This window comes from Syngnathus floridae, unplaced genomic scaffold, assembly GCF_059516105.1.
Source record: "Syngnathus floridae isolate MCC-2025c unplaced genomic scaffold, RoL_Sflo_1.0 HiC_scaffold_120, whole genome shotgun sequence".
Taxonomy (NCBI): Eukaryota; Metazoa; Chordata; class Actinopteri; order Syngnathiformes; family Syngnathidae; genus Syngnathus; species Syngnathus floridae.
This window is the reverse complement of record NW_028284147.1, coordinates 5,001-22,500: the sequence shown is the minus strand read 5'-3', so window position 1 is coordinate 22,500 and position 17,500 is coordinate 5,001.

The window sequence follows — 17,500 nt, the reverse complement described above, 5'->3', positions numbered from 1 at the left end:
ACACCGACGGAGGCAACGTCCCCCTCCTGCGGTGACAAAAAAAATCCACTCCTGGTACCTAAAATTTTCTCCAGCGGCGGGCCCCGGGCCTAAACTTTCTCCGGGCCGCGCAACACGCACTCTCCGCCGGACACCGACGGAGGCAACGTCCCCCTCCTGCGGTGACAAAAAAAATCCACCCCTGGTACCTAAAATTTTCTCCAGCGGCGGGCCCTTGGCTGAAACTTTCTCCGGGCCGCGCAACACGCACTTTGCGCCGGACGCCGGTCCCAAAGCGCCACCCCGGACCACCACAAGGCTACAGCCACCATCCCCAAGCGCCACCCCCGACCGCAACAAGTCGACCGCCACCAGGCGACCACCACCACCACCATCCCCAAGCGCCACCCCCGACCGCCACCAGGCGACAGCCACCATCCCCAAGCGCCACCCCCCGACCGCCACCCCCCGACCGCCACAAGGCGACCGCCACAAGGCGACCGCCACAAGGCGACCGCCACCATCCCCAAGCGCCACCCCCGACCGCCACAAGGCGACCGCCACAAGGCGACCGCCACCATCCCCAAGCGCCACCCCCCGACCGCCACCCCCCGACCGCCACAAGGCGACCGCCACCATCCCCAAGCGCCACCCCCCGACCGCCACCCCCCGACCGCCACAAGGCGACCGCCACCATCCCCAAGCGCCACCCCCCGACCGCCACCCCCCGACCGCCACCAGCCGACCGCCACCAGCCGACCGCCACCAGCCGACCGCCACCAGCCGACCGCCACCAGCCGTTCGCGGTGTGCGCCTCCGGCGCCACCGGTCCCAAGCACCATCCCCAAGCACCATCCCCGACCGCCACCCCCCGACCGCCACCCCCCGACCGCCACCCAGCGACCGCCACCAGCCGACCGCCACCAGCCGACCGCCACCAGCCGTTCGCGGTGTGCGCCTCCGGCGCCACCGGTCCCCAAGCACCATCCCCAAGCACCATCCCCAAGCACCATCCCCGACCGCCACCCCCCGACCGCCACCCCCCGACCGCCACCAGCCGACCGCCACCAGCCGACCGCCACCAGCCGACCGCCACCAGCCGTTCGCGGTGTGCGCCTCCGGCGCCACCGGTCCCCAAGCACCATCCCCAAGCACCATCCCCGACCGCCACCCCCCGACCGCCACCAGCCGACCGCCACCAGCCGACCGCCACCAGCCGACCGCCACCAGCCGTTCGCGGTGTGCGCCTCCGGCGCCACCGGTCCCCAAGCACCATCCCCGACCGCCACCCCCCGACCGCCACCCCCCGACCGCCACAAGGCGACCGCCACCATCCCCAAGCGCCACCCCCCGACCGCCACCCCCCGACCGCCACCAGCCGACCGCCACCAGCCGACCGCCACCAGCCGACCGCCACCAGCCGACCGCCACCAGCCGTTCGCGGTGTGCGCCTCCGGCGCCACCGGTCCCAAGCACCATCCCCAAGCACCATCCCCGACCGCCACCCCCCGACCGCCACCCCCCGACCGCCACCAGCCGACCGCCACCAGCCGACCGCCACCAGCCGACCGCCACCAGCCGTTCGCGGTGTGCGCCTCCGGCGCCACCGGTCCCCAAGCACCATCCCCAAGCACCATCCCCGACCGCCACCCCCCGACCGCCACCAGCCGACCGCCACCCAGCGACCGCCACCCGCCGTTCGCGGTGTGCGCCGTTATCCGCCTCTGGGTGGTCCTTGCCGGGCGTGGATCGGCGTCCGCTGTCGGTAGGTGACGGGACCATAATTGGCCCGCGGACCAGCCGGCGGGGCTCTATGGAAAAGCCCACCCGCCTTCGCTGGTTCCCCGGTCGGCCACGAGTAGCGATAATTCGGCCTCTTCGCCCGGAGCGCGGCTCAACTTAAGCGAAAATGCACTAAGTGCCAAAGCCCATTCATTTACAACGGCGTGTCCGCCAGAGGGCGCGTTTCCCGCCGCGGACCGGCCGGCGGGGCTCGTCGGAGAGCGTATCCGCCTCTCGGTGGTCCTTGCCGGGCGTGGGTCGGCGTCCGCTGTCGGTACTTTACGGGACCGCAATCGGCCCGCGGACCAGCCGGCGGGGCTCTCTTGAGAGCTTACCCGCCTTCGCTGGTTCCCCGGTCGGCCGCGAGTGGCGAGATTTCGGCCTCTTCACCTGGAGCGCGGAGCGACTTTTGCCAAATTTTTTCTAAGTGCCAAGGGCTCTCGCGCCGCGTTGCGTCCGCCTCTGCTGGTTCCCCGGTCGGCCGCGAGTGGCGAGAATTCGGCCTCTTCACCCGGAGCGACTTTTGCCCAATTTTTTCTAAGTGCCAAGGGCTCTCGCGCCGCGATGCGTCCGCCTCTGCTGGTTCCCCGGTCGGCCGCGAGTGGCGAGAATTCGGCCTCTTCACCCGGAGCCCGGGCCGACTTCCGCCGATATGATCACATCATGATCCTATAGCAAGTGTCGTACAACCATAACATGATCTACAAAATAAATATATAAATATTAACGTCCCCTATAAACATTAAATATATAAATATTAACATCACCTATCAACATTAAATATATAAATATTAACATCACCTATAAACATTATGAATACAATGTTTATAACCGAATGGTCATTTTATATTATTTGGCTGTAAATGCGAGCATAAGTTGTATATATCATGTATTTATCCACGAACCGTTAAAGAGATGTCAAGTCAGGCTACCTTAAGAGAGTCATAGTTACTCCCGCCGTTTACCCGCCTGTGTGCGAGAGGCGGTGTAATTTCTCTCCGTGTCCGCTGGAGGGAGGTATTTCCCCGTTACGACCTCCGGGAAGATCACCGGGACGCGGAGAACGCTTAGCCGGGGCGCTGGAAGCCTTTTTCGGCTTAGAAAGTGAGGTGGAAAGCACTCGGGGAACCGGCTGGAGGTGCTGTGGAAGTTCAGCGGGCCGTGTAAAATGCTTAGCCGGGGCTCTGGAAGCCTCGTTCGGCTTAAAGAGTGAGGAGGAATGCATCATGAGAACCGGCTGGAGGTGCTGGGGAAGTTCGGCGGGCCGCGTAAAACGCTTAGCCGGGGCTCTGGAAGCCTCGTTCGGCTTAGAAAGTGAGGAGGAATGCATCATGAGAACCGGCTGGAGGTGCTGTGGAGGCTCGGCGGGCCGCGTAAAACGCTTAGCCGGGGCTCTGGAAGCCTCGTTCGGCTTAAACAGTGAGCAGGAAAGCACCCGTGGAACCGGCTGGAGGTGCGGTGGAAGCTCAGCGGGCCGCGTAAAACGCTTAGCCGGGGCTCTGGAAGCCTCCTCGGGGGTCAAGAGTTAGGAGAAAAAGCACCCCCGAGAACCGGCCGGGTCCTCCACGAACCGTGAAAAAGATGTCGAGTGCCTCTACCTTAAGAGAGTCATAGTTACTCCCGCCGTTTGGCCGAAGGTGTATTTACTCGCCGTGTCCGCTGGAGGGAGGTATTTCCCCGCTCCAACGGCACCGGCGGCTTCCGAACGTCTCCCCGAGCGCTCGGAAGTCCGCGCGGGGGGGAGAAGCGGGCCGTGCGAGGTACCGGGTGGAGCTGGACCGTCACCGGGTCCGCTCGTCGTGCGCGCCGGCCGCTGGAAGTCGAAAAAAGCTCCGCGATCTCATCCGCGGAGTGCAGATCCGCTGGGCTGGAGCTATTTTGGGCCACTTGGCGCGCGCGCACGGCCTCCCGGAGGTGCCGGGTGGAGTGCGCGAGCGCACCGGCCGCTGGAAGTCGGATGAAGTTCCGCGATCTCATCCGCGGAGCTTGTAAAGTGCAGATCCGGTCGGCCTGGAGCTATTTTCGGCCACTTGGCGCATGCGCACGGCCTCCCGGAGGTGCCGGGTGGAGTGCGCGAGCGCACCGGCCGCTGGAAGTCGGATAAAGCTCCGCGATCTCATCCGCGGTGCTTGTAAAGTGCAGATCCGGTCGGCTAGGAGCTATTTTCGGCCACTTGCGCATGCGCACGGCCTCCCGGAGGTTCCGGGCGGCGTGCGTAAGCGCACGGGCCGCTGGAAGTCGAATAATGCTCCGCGATCTCATCCGCGGTGCTTACAACTAGCCGATCCGGTCGGCCTGGAGCTATTTTCGGCCACTTGGCGCGCGCGCACGGCCTCCCGGAGGTTCCGGGCGGCGTGCCGGGTGGAGTGCGCGAGCGCACCGGCCGCTGGAAGTCGAATAATGCTCCGCGATCTCATCCGCGGTGCTTACAACTAGCCGATCCGGTCGGCCTGGAGCTATTTTCGGCCACTTGGCCCGCGCGCACGGCCTCCCGGCTGTCCCGGTGGTCCCGGTCGCCTCCGCGGACGGTTAAAAAAATCTCAAGTGGGCCTACCTTAAGAGAGTGACAGTTACTCCCGCCGTTTGGCCGCTCAAAGTGCCACCGGACGCGCAGCAACGGGTGTGTGCGCTAAGTGCGAGAGGTGGCGTATTTACCCGCCGTGTCCGCTAGAGGGAGGTATTTCCCCGTTACAAGCTCCGGGAAGATCAGCGGGACGCGGAGAACGCTTAGCCGGGGTGCTGGGAGCCTCGTTCGGCTTAGAAAGTGAGGTGGAAAGCACTCGGGGAACCGGCTGGAGGTGCTCTGGAAGCTCAGCGGCCCGCGTAAAACGCTTAGCCGGGGCTCTGGAAGCCTCGTTCGGCTTAAACAGTGAGGAGGAAAGCACCCGGGGAACCGGCTGGAAGTGCTCCGGAAGCTCAGCGGGCCGCGTAAAACGCTTAGCCGGGGCTCTGGAAGCCTCGTTCGGCTTATAAAGCGAGGAGGAAAGCAGCCGGGGAACCGGCTGGAGGTGCTCTGGAAGTTCAGCGGACCGCGTAAAACGTTTAGCCGGGGCTCTGGAAGCCTCCTCGGGCGTCAAGAGTTAGGAGGAAAGCATTGTGAGGGCCGGCTGGGGGTGCTCTGGAAGTCCAGCGGGCCGCGTAAAACGCTTAGCCGGGGCTCTGGAAGCCTCGTTCGGCTTAAAGAGTGAGGAGGAAAGTACTGGGGGAACCGGCTGGAGGTGCTGTGGAAGCTCAGTGGGCTGCGTAAAACGCTTAGCCGAGGCTCTGGAAGCCTCCTCGGGCGTCAAGAGTTAGGAGGAAAGCCTCATGAGAACCGGCTGGAGGTGCTGTGGAAGCTCGGCGGGCCGCGTAAAACGCTTAGCCGGGGTGCTGGAAGCCTCCTCGGGCGTCAAGAGTTAGGAGGAAAGCATCATAAGAACCGGCTGGGGGTGCTGTGGAAGTCCAGCGGGCCGCGTAAAACGCTTAGCCGAGGCTCTGGAAGCCTCGTTCGGCTTAAAGAGTGAGGAGGAATGCATCATGAGAACCGGCTGGAGGTGCTGTGGAAGCTCAGCGGGCCGCGTAAAACGCTTATCCGAGGCTCTGGAAGCCTCCTCGGGCGTCAAGAGTTAGGAGGAAAGCCTCATGAGAACCGGCTGGAGGTGCTGTGGAAGCTCAGCGGGCCGCGTAAAACGCTTAGCCGGGGCTCTGGAAGCCTCGGGCGGCTTAGAAAGTGAGGAGGAAAGCAGCCGGGGAACCGGCTGGAGGTGCTTTGGAAGTTCAGCGGGCCGCGTAAAACGCTTAGCCGGGGCTCTGGAAGCCTCCTCGGGCGTCGAGAGTTAGGAGAAAAAGCACCCCCGAGAACCGGCCGGGTCGTCCACGAACCGCTAAAAAGATGTCGAGTGCCGCTACCTTAAGAGAGTCATAGTTACTCCCGCCGTTTGGCCGAAGGTGTATTTACTCGCCGTGTCCGCTGGAGGGAGGTATTTCCCCGCTCCAACGTCACCGGCGGCTTCCGAACGTCTCCCCGAGCGCTCGGAAGTCCGCGCGGGGGGGGGAGAAGCGGGCCGTGCGAGGTACCGGGTGGAGCTGGACCGTCACCTGGTCCGCTCGTCGGGCGCGCCGGCCGCTGGAAGTCGAACAAAGCTCCGCGATCTCATCCGCGGTGCTTGTAAAGTGCAGATCCGCTGGGCTGGAGCTATTTTGGGCCACTTGGCGCGCGCGCACGGCCTCCCGGAGGTGCCGGGTGGAGTGCGCGAGCGCACCGGCCGCTGGAAGTCGGATAAAGCTCCGCGATCTCATCCGCGGAGCTTGTAAAGTGCAGATCCGCTGGGCTGGAGCTATTTTCGGCCACTTGCGCATGCGCACGGCCTCCCGGAGGTGCCGGGTGGAGTGCGCGAGCGCACCGGCCGCTGGAAGTCGGATAAAGCTCCGCGATCTCATCCGCGGAGCTTGTAAAGTGCAGATCCGCTGGGCTGGAGCTATTTTCGGCCACTTGCGCATGCGCACGGCCTCCCGGAGGTTCCGGGCGGCGTGCGTAAGCGCACCGGCCGCTGGAAGTCGAATAATGCTCCGCGATCTCATCCGCGGTGCTTACAACTAGCCGATCCGGTCGGCCTGGAGCTATTTTCGGCCACTTGGCCCGCGCGCACGGCCTCCCGGCTGTCCCGGTGGTCCCGGTCGCCTCCGCGGGCGGTTAAAAAAATCTCAAGTGAGCCTACCTTAAGAGAGTGACTGTTACTCCCGCCGTTTGGCCGCTCAGAGTGCCACCGGACGCGCAGCAACGCGAGTGTGCGCTAAGTGCGAGAGGTGGCGTATTTACCCGCCGTGTCCGCTAGAGGGAGGTATTTCCCCGTTACAAGCTCCGGGAAGATCAGCGGGACGCGGAGAACGCTTAGCCGGGGCTCTGGAAGCCTCGGGCGGCTTAGAAAGTGAGGAGAAAAGCACCCGGAGAAGCGGCTGGAGGTGCTCTGGAAGTTCAGCGGGCCGCGTAAAACGCTTAGCCGGGGCTCTGGAAGCCTCGTTCGGCTTATAAAGTGAGGAGGAAAGCACTCGGGGAACCGGCTGGAGGTGCTGTGGAAGTTCAGCGGGCCGCGTAAAACGCTTAGCCGGGGCTCTGGAAGCCTCGTTCGGCTTAGGAAGTGAGGTGGAAAGCACCCGGAGAATATTTCAATATGATTTGACTATAAATGCGATCATATGTAGTATATATCACATATTTATCCACGAACCGTTCAAGAAAATGTCAAATGAGCCTAACTTAAGAGAGTGACTGTTACTCCCGCCGTTTGGCCGCTCAAAGTGCCACCGGACGCGCAGCAACGGGTGTGTGCGCTAAGTGCGAGAGGTGGCGTATTTACCCGCCGTGTCCGCTGGAGGGAGGTAATTCCCCGTTACGACCTCCGGGGAGATCAACGGGACGTGGAGAACGCTTAGCCGGGGCTCTGGAAGCCTCGGGCGGCTTAGAAAGTGAGGAGGAAAGCAGCCGGGGAACCGGCTGGAGGTGCTCTGGAAGCTCAGCGGGCCGCGCAAAACGCTTAGCCGGGGCTCTGGAAGCCTCGTTCGGCTTAAACAGTGAGGAGGAAAGCAGCCGTGGAACCGGCTGGAAGTGCTGTGGAGGCTCGGCGGGCCGCGTAAAATGCTTAGCCGGGGTGCTGGAAGCCTCGTTCGGCTTAAAGAGTGAGGAGTAAAGCACCATGAGGACCGTCTGGAGGTCTTCTGGAAGCACAGCGGGCCGTGGAGAACGCTTAGCCGGGGTGGTGGAAGCCTGGGCCGGCTTAGAGAGTGAGGAGTAAAGCACCATGAGGACCGGCTGGAGGTCTTCTGGAAGCACAGCGGGCCGTGGAGAACGCTTAGCCGGGGTGCTGGAAGTCGAGTAAGGCTCAGCCATCTCGTCCAAGGTGCTTACAAAGTGCATGTCCGCTCGGCTGGAGGTATTTCCGGCCACCCGGCGCGTGTGCACGGCCTCTGGGTGGCTCCGGGCCGGCTAGAATTCCGGACCGCGATCGCTAACTCGCGGGACCCTAAATGGCCCGCGGACCAGCCGGCGGGACCTCGGTGACCACCCATCCGCCTCGCGGTGGTCCCCGGCCGGGTAGAATTCCGGACCGCGATCGGTACCTCGCGGGACCCTAAATGGCCCGCGGACCAGCCGGCGGGACCTCGGTGAGCACCCATCCGCCTCGCGGTGGTTCCCGGCCGGCTAGAATTCCGGACCGTGATCGCTAACTCGCGGGACCCTAAATGGCCCGCGGACCAGCCGGCGGGACCTCGGTGACCACCCATCCGCCTCGCGGTGGTCCCCGGCCGGGTAGAATTCCGGACCGCGATCGGTACCTCGCGGGACCCTAAATGTCCCGCGGACCAGCCGGCGGGACCTCGGTGAGCACCCATCCGCCTCGCGGTGGTTCCCGGCCGGCTAGAATTCCGGACCGCGATCGCTAACTCGCGGGACCCTAAATGGCCCGCGGACCAGCCGGCGGGACCTCATTGAAGACCCATCCGCCTCGCGGTGGTCCCCGGCCGGCTAGAATTCCGGACCGCGATCGGTACCTCGCGGGACCCTAAATGGCCCGCGGACCAGCCGGCGGGACCTCGGTGAGCACCCATCCGCCTCGCGGTGGTTCCCGGCCGGCTAGAATTCCGGACCGCGATCGCTAACTCGCGGGACCCTAAATGGCCCGCGGACCAGCCGGCGGGACCTCGGTGACCACCCATCCGCCTCGCGGTGGTCCCCGGCCGGGTAGAATTCCGGACCGCGATCGGTACCTCGCGGGACCCTAAATGGCCCGCGGACCAGCCGGCGGGACCTCGGTGAGCACCCATCCGCCTCGCGGTGGTTCCCGGCCGGCTAGAATTCCGGACCGCGATCGGTAACTCGCGGGACCCTAAATGGCCCGCGGACCAGCCGGCGGGACCTCGGTGAAGACCCATCCGCCTCGCGGTGGTCCCCGGCCGGCTAGAATTCCGGACCGCGATCGGTAACTCGCGGGACCCTAAATGGCCCGCGGACCAGCCGGCGGGACCTCGGTGAAGACCCATCCGCCTCGCGGTGGTCCCCGGCCGGGTAGAATTCCGGACCGCGATCGGTAACTCGCGGGACCCTAAATGGCCCGCGGACCAGCCGGCGGGACCTCGGTGAAGACCCATCCGCCTCGCGGTGGTCCCCGGCCGGCTAGAATTCCGGACCGCGATCGGTAACTCGCGGGACCCTAAATGGCCCGCGGACCAGCCGGCGGGACCTCGGTGAAGACCCATCCGCCTCGCGGTGGTCCCCGGCCGGCTAGAATTCCGGACCGCGATCGGTAACTCGCGGGACCCTAAATGGCCCGCGGACCAGCCGGCGGGACCTCGGTGAAGACCCATCCGCCTCGCGGTGGTCCCTGGCCGGGTAGAATTCCGGACCGCGATCGCTAACTCGCGGGACCCTAAATGGCCCGCGGACCAGCCGGCGGGACCTCGGTGAAGACCCATCCGCCTCGCGGTGGTCCCCGGCCGGCTAGAATTCCGGACCGCGATCGCTAACTCTCGGGACCCTAAATGGCCCGCGGACCAGCCGGCGGGACCTCGGTGACCACCCATCCGCCTCGCGGTGGTCCCTGGCCGGCTAGAATTCCGGACCGCGATCGCTAACTCGCGGGACCCTAAATGGCCCGCGGACCAGCCGGCGGTACCTCGGTGACCACCCATCCGCCTCGCGGTGGTCCCTGGCCGGGTAGAATTCCGGACCGCGATCGGTAACTCGCGGGACCCTAAATGGCCCGCGGACCAGCCGGCGGGACCTCGGTGAAGACCCATCCGCCTCGCGGTGGTCCCCGGCCGGCTAGAATTCCGGACCGCGATCGCTAACTCGCGGGACCGCAATTGGCCCGCGGACCAGCCGGCGGGACCCGCTTGACTTCCTATCCGCCTTCGCTGGTTCCCAAGTCGGCTAGAATTCCGGACCGCGATCGCTAACTCGCGGGACCGCAATTGGCCCGCGGACCAGCCGGCGGGACCCACTTGACTTCCTATCCGCCTTCGCTGGTTCCCAAGTCGGCTAGAATTCCGGACCGCAATCGCTAACTCGCGGGACCGCAATTGGCCCGCGGACCAGCCGGCGGGACCCAATCCACTTCCTATCCGCCTTCGCTGGTTCCCAAGTCGGCTAGAATTCCGGACCGCGATCGCTAACTCGCGGGACCGCAATTGGCCCGCGGACCAGCCGGCGGGACCCGCTCCACTTCCTATCCGCCTTCGCTGGTTCCCAAGTCGGCCACAAATTACGATTATTCGGCCTCTCGCTCTGGAAGTGCCATCGGCACTTGCTCGGAAAAGTGTCCGCCTCTTCTGGTTCCCTAGGTCGGCCGCCAAATGCGAAAAATCGGCCTCTACCCCGTTTGGGTACCAGGGGTAGGGTGCAGTACCAACTTTGGTCTTCAGGTGCGCCAGAGCGCGATGGTTGGTCCCACTAGTCAGCGTACTCATCGACGGTTTACTCCCCTTTCGCAAAATATAGTGGGCACGTATGTGCAGGACTGTTTATTTTTATTTTGAAAAATTTTCTAAGTGCCAGCGGACGCTGGCACACGACGTGTCCGAGCCACGATGGTGCCCAGGCCGGACAGCGACGGCGAAAAAGCCCATTCTGGAAGTTTCGAATATGCCAACGGCAAAAGCGGCGTGATGTGTCCGCCTCGGCTGGTTCTCCGGCCGGCCAGAAAAAGTGAAAATTCGGCCTCTCGCTCTGGAGGTCCGACGAACTTTGGCGAATATTTTCTAAGTGCCAACGGGTGTTACACCGTAATGTGTCCGACGCGGCTGGTTCCTCCGGTCGGCCAGAAAAAGTGAAAATTCGGCCTCTTCGCCTGGAAGTCCGGCCGACTTGGGCGAATATTTTCTAAGTGCCAACGGGTGTTGCGCCGAAATGTGTCCGACTCGGCTGGTTCCCCGAGTCGGCCCGAACGAGCGAAAATTCGGCCTCTTCGCCTGGAAGTCCGACGAACTTTGGCGAATATTTTCTAAGTGCCAACGGGTGTTCGGCCGTAATGTGTCCGACTCGGCTGGTTCCCCGAGTCGGCCCGAACGAGCGAAAATTCGGCCTCTTCGCCTGGAGGTCCAACGAACTTTGGCGAATATTTTCTAAGTGCCAACGGGTGTTACACCGTAATGTGTCCGACTCGGCTGGTTCCCCGAGTCGGTCAGAAAAAGTGAAAATTCAGGCTCTTCGCCTGGAAGTCCGGCCGACTTTGGCGAATATTTTCTAAGTGCCAACGGGTTTTCGGCCGTAATGTGTCCGACTCGGCTGGTTCCCCGAGTCGGCCCGAACGAGCGAAAATTCAGCCTCTTCGCCTGGAAGTCCGGCCGACTTTGGCGAATATTTTCTAAGTGCCAACGGGTGTTCGGCCGTAACGTGTCCGACTCGGCTGGTTCCCCGAGTCGGCCCGAACGAGTGAAAATTCGGCCTCTTGCTCTGGAAGTCCTGCCAATTTGAGCGAATATTTTCTAAGTGCCATCGGGTCTTGCCCGGAAAAGTGTCCGACTCGGCTGGTTCCCTAGTTCGGCCACATAATGTGAAAATTCGGCCTCTTGCTCTGGAAGTCCTGCCAACTTGAGCGAATATTTTCTAAGTGCCATCGGGTCTTGCCCGGAAAAGTGTCCGACTCGGCTGGTTCCCCGAGTCGGCCCGAACGAGCGAAAATTCGGCCTCTTGCTCTGGAAGTCCTGCCAACTTGAGCGAATATTTTCTAAGTGCCATCGGGTCTTGCCCGGAAAAGTGTCCGACTCGGCTGGTTCCCCGAGTCGGCCCGAACGAGCGAAAATTCGGCCTCTTGCTCTGGAAGTCCTGCCAACTTGAGCGAATATTTTCTAAGTGCCATCGGGTCTTGCCCGGAAAAGTGTCCGACTCGGCTGGTTCCCCGAGTCGGCCACGGAATGTGAAAATTCGGCCTCTTGCTCTGGAAGTCCTGCCAACTTGAGCGAATATTTTCTAAGTGCCATCGGGTCTTGCCCGGAAAAGTGTCCGACTCGGCTGGTTCCCCGAGTCGGCCCGAACGAGCGAAAATTCGGCCTCTTGCTCTGGAAGTCCTGCCAACTTGAGCGAATATTTTCTAAGTGCCATCGGGTCTTGCCCGGAAAAGTGTCCGACTCGTCCGGTTCCCTAGTTCGGCCACATAATGTGAAAATTCGGCCTCTTGCTCTGGAAGTCCTGCCAACTTGAGCGAATATTTTCTAAGTGCCATCGGGTCTTGCCCGGAAAAGTGTCCGACTCGTCCGGTTCCCTAGTTCGGCCACATAATGTGAAAATTCGGCCTCTTGCTCTGGAAGTCCTGCCAACTTGAGCGAATATTTTCTAAGTGCCATCGGGTCTTGGCCGGAAAAGTGTCCGACTCGTCCGGTTCCCTAGTCCGGCCACATAATGTGAAAATTCGGCCTCTTGCTCTGGAAGTCCTGCCAACTTGAGCGAAAATTTTCTAAGTGCCATCGGGTCTCTCCCGGAAAAGTGTCCGACTCGTCCGGTTCCCTAGTTCGGCCACATAATGTGAAAATTCGGCCTCTTGCTATGGAAGTCCGACGAAGTTCGGCGAATATTTTCTAAGTGCCATCGGGTCTCTCCCGGAAAAGTGTCCGCCTCGTCCGGTTCCCTAGTTCGGCCACGGAATGTGAAAATTCGGCCTCTCTGAGGTACCAGGGGTACGCATTTAGGTACCAGGGGTAGTCGCTGAGGTACCAGGGGTATGCATTTAGGTACCAGGGGAGACCACTACGGTCTGTTGGTCCCCCTAGTTAGTGTACTCATCGGTTTACTCCCCTTTCGCAAAATATAGTCGGCACGTATGTGCAGGACTGTTTATTTTTATTTTGAAAAATGTTCTAAGTGCCAACGGAAGCTGGCACACGAACTGTCCGAGCCACGATGGTGCCCAGGCCGGACAGCGACGGCGAAAAAGCCGATGTGTGTTTGATGGAAGTTTCGAATATTTTCAAAGTGCCAACGGCACTTGCGGGGTGATGTGTCCGCCTCGTCTGGTTCCCCAGGTCGGCCAGAAAAAGTGAAAATTCGGCCTCTTCTCCTGGAAGTCCGGCCAAGTTTGGCGAATATTTTCAAAGTGCCAACGGCACTTGCGGGGTGATGTGTCCGCCTCGTCTGGTTCCCCAGGTCGGCCAGAACAAGTGAAAATTCGGCCTCTTCTCCTGGAAGTCCGGCCAAGTTTGGCGAATATTTTCAAAGTGCCAACGGCACTTGCGGGGTGATGTGTCCGCCTCGTCTGGTTCCCCAGGTCGGCCAGAACAAGTGAAAATTCGGCCTCTTCTCCTGGAAGTCTGGCCAAGTTTGGCGAATATTTTCAAAGTGCCAACGTCACTTGCGGGGTGATGTGTCCGCCTCGTCTGGTTCCCCAGGTCGGCCAGAACAAGTGAAAATTCGGCCTCTTCTCCTGGAAGTCTGGCCAAGTTTGGCGAATATTTTCTAAGTGCCAACGACTCAACAGCCGTAAAGTGTCCGCCTCGGCTGGTTCCCCATAACGGCCAGAACAAGTGAAAATTCGGCCTCTTCTCCTGGAAGTCTGGCCAAGTTTGGCGAATATTTTCTAAGTGCCAACGACTCAACAGCCGTAAAGTGTCCGCCTCGGCTGGTTCCCCATAACGGCCAGAACAAGTGAAAATTCGGCCTCTTCTCCTGGAAGTCTGGCCAAGTTTGGCGAATATTTTCTAAGTGCCAACGACTCAACCAGCCTAAAGTGTCCGCCTCGGCTGGTTCCCCATAACGGCCAGAACAAGTGAAAATTCGGCCTCTTCTCCTGGAAGTCTGGCCAAGTTTGGCGAATATTTTCTAAGTGCCAACGACTCAACCAGCCTAAAGTGTCCGCCTCGGCTGGTTCCCCATAACGGCCACCAAAAGTGAAAATTCGGCCTCTTCTCCTGGAAGTCTGGCCAAGTTTGGCGAATATTTTCTGAGTGCCAACGACTCAACCAGCCTAAAGTGTCCGCCTCGGCTGGTTCCCCATAACGGCCACCAAAAGTGAAAATTCGGCCTCTTCTCCTGGAAGTCAAGCCAAGTTTGGCAAATATTTTCTAAGTGCCAACGACTCAACCAGCGCAAAGTGTCCGCCTCGGCTGGTTCCCCATAACGGCCATGAAAAGTGAAAATTCGGCCTCTTCTCCTGGAAGTCAAGCCAAGTTTGGCAAATATTTTCTAAGTGCCAACGACTCAACCAGCGTAAAGTGTCCGCCTCGGCTGGTTCCCCAGGTCGGCCACCAAAAGTGAAAATTCGGCCTCTTCTCCTGGAAGTCTTGCCAAGTTTGGCGAATATTTTCTAAGTGCCAACGACTCAACCAGCGTAAAGTGTCCGCCTCGGCTGGTTCCCCAGGTCGGCCACCAAAAGTGAAAATTCGGCCTCTTCTCCTGGAAGTCAAGCCAAGTTTGGCAAATATTTTCTAAGTGCCAACGACTCAACCAGCGTAAAGTGTCCGCCTCGGCTGGTTCCCCAGGTCGGTCACCAAAAGTGAAAATTCGGCCTCTTCTCCTGGAAGTCTGGCCAAGTTTGGCGAATATTTTCTGAGTGCCAACGACTCAACCAGCCTAAAGTGTCCGCCTCGGCTGGTTCCCCATAACGGCCACCAAAAGTGAAAATTCGGCCTCTTCTCCTGGAAGTCAAGCCAAGTTTGGCAAATATTTTCTAAGTGCCAACGACTCAACCAGCGCAAAGTGTCCGCCTCGGCTGGTTCCCCATAACGGCCACGAAAAGTGAAAATTCGGCCTCTTCTCCTGGAAGTCAAGCCAAGTTTGGCAAATATTTTCTAAGTGCCAACGACTCAACCAGCGTAAAGTGTCCGCCTCGGCTGGTTCCCCAGGTCGGCCACCAAAAGTGAAAATTCGGCCTCTTCTCCTGGAAGTCTTGCCAAGTTTGGCGAATATTTTCTAAGTGCCAACGACTCAACCAGCGTAAAGTGTCCGCCTCGGCTGGTTCCCCAGGTCGTCCACCAAAAGTGAAAATTCGGCCTCTTCTCCTGGAAGTCAAGCCAAGTTTGGCAAATATTTTCTAAGTGCCAACGACTCAACCAGCGTAAAGTGTCCGCCTCGGCTGGTTCCCCAGGTCGGTCACCAAAAGTGAAAATTCGGCCTCTTCTCCTGGAAGTCAAGCCAAGTTTGGCAGATATTTTCTAAGTGCCAACGACTCAACCAGCGTAAAGTGTCCGCCTCGGCTGGTTCCCCAGGTCGGCCACCAAAAGTGAAAATTCGGCCTCTTCTCCTGGAAGTCAAGCCAAGTTTGGCAAATATTTTCTAAGTGCCAACGACTCAACCAGCGTAAAGTGTCCGCCTCGGCTGGTTCCCCATAACGGCCACCAAAAGTGAAAATTCGGCCTCTTCTCCTGGAAGTCAAGCCATGTTTGGCAAATATTTTCTAAGTGCCAACGGCTCTTGAGCCGAAAAGTGTCCGCCTCGGCTGGTTCCCCATAACGGCCACCAAAAGTGAAAATTCGGCCTCTTCTCCTGGAAGTCAAGCCAAGTTTGGCAAATATTTTCTAAGTGCCAACGGCTCTTGAGCCGAAAAGTGTCCGCCTCGGCTGGTTCCCCAGGTCGGCCACCAAAAGTGAAAATTCGGCCTCTTCTCCTGGAAGTCAAGCCAAGTTTGGCAAATATTTTCTAAGTGCCAACGGCTCTTGAGCCGAAAAGTGTCCGCCTCGGCTGGTTCCCGCGGTCGGCCTTCAAAAGCGAAAATTCGGCCTCTTCCCCTGGTAGCCCTGCCAACTTGTGCGAATTTTTTCTAAGTGCCAACGGCTCTTGAGCCGAAAAGTGTCCGCCTCGGCTGGTTCCCTCGGTCGGCCCCAAAAAGCGAAAATTCGGCCTCTCCCTCTTTAGGTACCAGGGGCTGGGGTACCAGGGGGAGGGTGCAGTACCAACTTTGGTCTTCAGGTGCGCCAGAGTACGCTAAATGGTCCCCCTAGTCAGCGTACTCATCAACGATTTACCCCCCTTTCGCAAAATATAGTCAGAACGAGCATGGGGGGCGCATAATTTACCCCACAAAATGAAAGGGCCCGGTGCCGAGCGCTTGGTCATGGCCGCCAGCAGCGCCCCTTGCTCGGTGGGAACACAACACGCAGGGTTGCACAGCACCCTGGAAGGCACAAAGAGAGTGAAAAATTTTCTAAGTGTCACTCTTGACGAAAAATGTCTAAGTGCCTCTCTTGACGAAAAATTTCTAAGTGCCACGCTTGACGAAAAATGTCTAAGTGCCACAGCGCTCGAAAATTTCCTAAGTGCGAGCACGGCTGTGAAATATTCAAAGTACAAGGAACGCTGGCAGAATCTCTCGACGGCCGTCTGCTCCCGGCGGCCGCCGTGAAGTCTCCCCTCCCGGGGACGGCTGTCTGCTCCCGGCAGCCGTCCTTAACCCCCTCCCCACACGTTGGACGAACACCAGCCGAGGGCGAAAGGCTCGCGGTGTGGAAGGATCGTGGCCACGGCTAATCTAGCGATGCCCGCGTTGGACGGTCACACCGCACGACAGAGCGGGGCCTGCATCCGGCGCGAGGCGGCCTTCAGGCACGTGGCTCGAGACGACCTCACCCGCCCTAGCCCGGAGCGGAAAGACTTTGAAATTTTCAAAGTCCAAGGAACACTGGCAGAATGGGAGGACCGGCCGCCTCCTTAAACACAGGCCGGAGAGATGGAGCGGGATCAGCGGCCCGCGCGTTGAGCGAACACCGGCCGAGGGCGAAAGGCTCGCGGTGTGGAAGGATCGTGGCCACGGCTAATCTAGCGATGCCCGCGTTGGACGGTCACACCGCACGACAGAGCGGGGCCTGCATCCGGCGCGAGGCGGCCTTCAGGCACGTGGTTCGAGACGACCTCACCCGCCCTAGCCCGGAGCGGAAAGACTTTGAAATAGTCAAAGTCCAAGGAACACTGGCAGAATCTCTCGACGGCCGTCTGCTCCCGGCGGCCGCCGTGAAGTCTCCCCTCCCGGGGACGGCTGTCTGCTCCCGGCAGCCGTCCATAACCCCCTCCCCACACGTTGGTTGAACATCAGCCGAGGGCGAAAGGCTCGCGGTGTGGAAGGATCGTGGCCACGGCTAATCTAGCGATGCCCGCGTTGGACGGTCACACCGCACGACAGAGCGGGGCCTGCATCCGGCGCGAGGCGGCCTTCAGGCACGTGGTTCGAGACGACCTCACCCGCCCTAGCCCGGAGCGGAAAGACTTTTCAAAGTCCAAGGAACACTGGCAGAATGGGAGGACCGGCCGCCTCCTTAAACACAGGCCGGAGCGACCGAGCGGGATCAGCGGCCCGCGCGCAGGGTCTTCCAAATGTACAAAGTCCTAGGGACAATGGCAGAATCGCTCGACGGCCGTCTGCTCCCGGCGGCCGCGGTGAAGGGACTGTACACCCCACCCGGGGACGGCTGTCTGCTCCCGGCAGCCGTCCTTCCCCCCCACCCCACACGTTGACCGACACCGGCCGAGGGCGAAAGGCTCGCGGTGTGGAAGGATCGTGGCCACGGCTAATCTAGCGATGCCCGCGTTGGACGGTCACACCGCACGACAGAGCGGGGCCTGCATCCGGCGCGAGGCGGCCTTCAGGCACGTGGTTCGAGACGACCTCACCCGCCCTAGCCCGGAGCGAAAAGACTTTGAAATATTCAAAGTCCAAGGAACACTGGCAGAATGGGAGGACCGGCCGCCTCCTTAAACACAGGCCGGAGCGACCGAGCGGGATCAGCGGCCCGCGCGGAGGGTCTTTAAAATGTACAAAGTCCTAGGAACAATGGCAGAATCGCT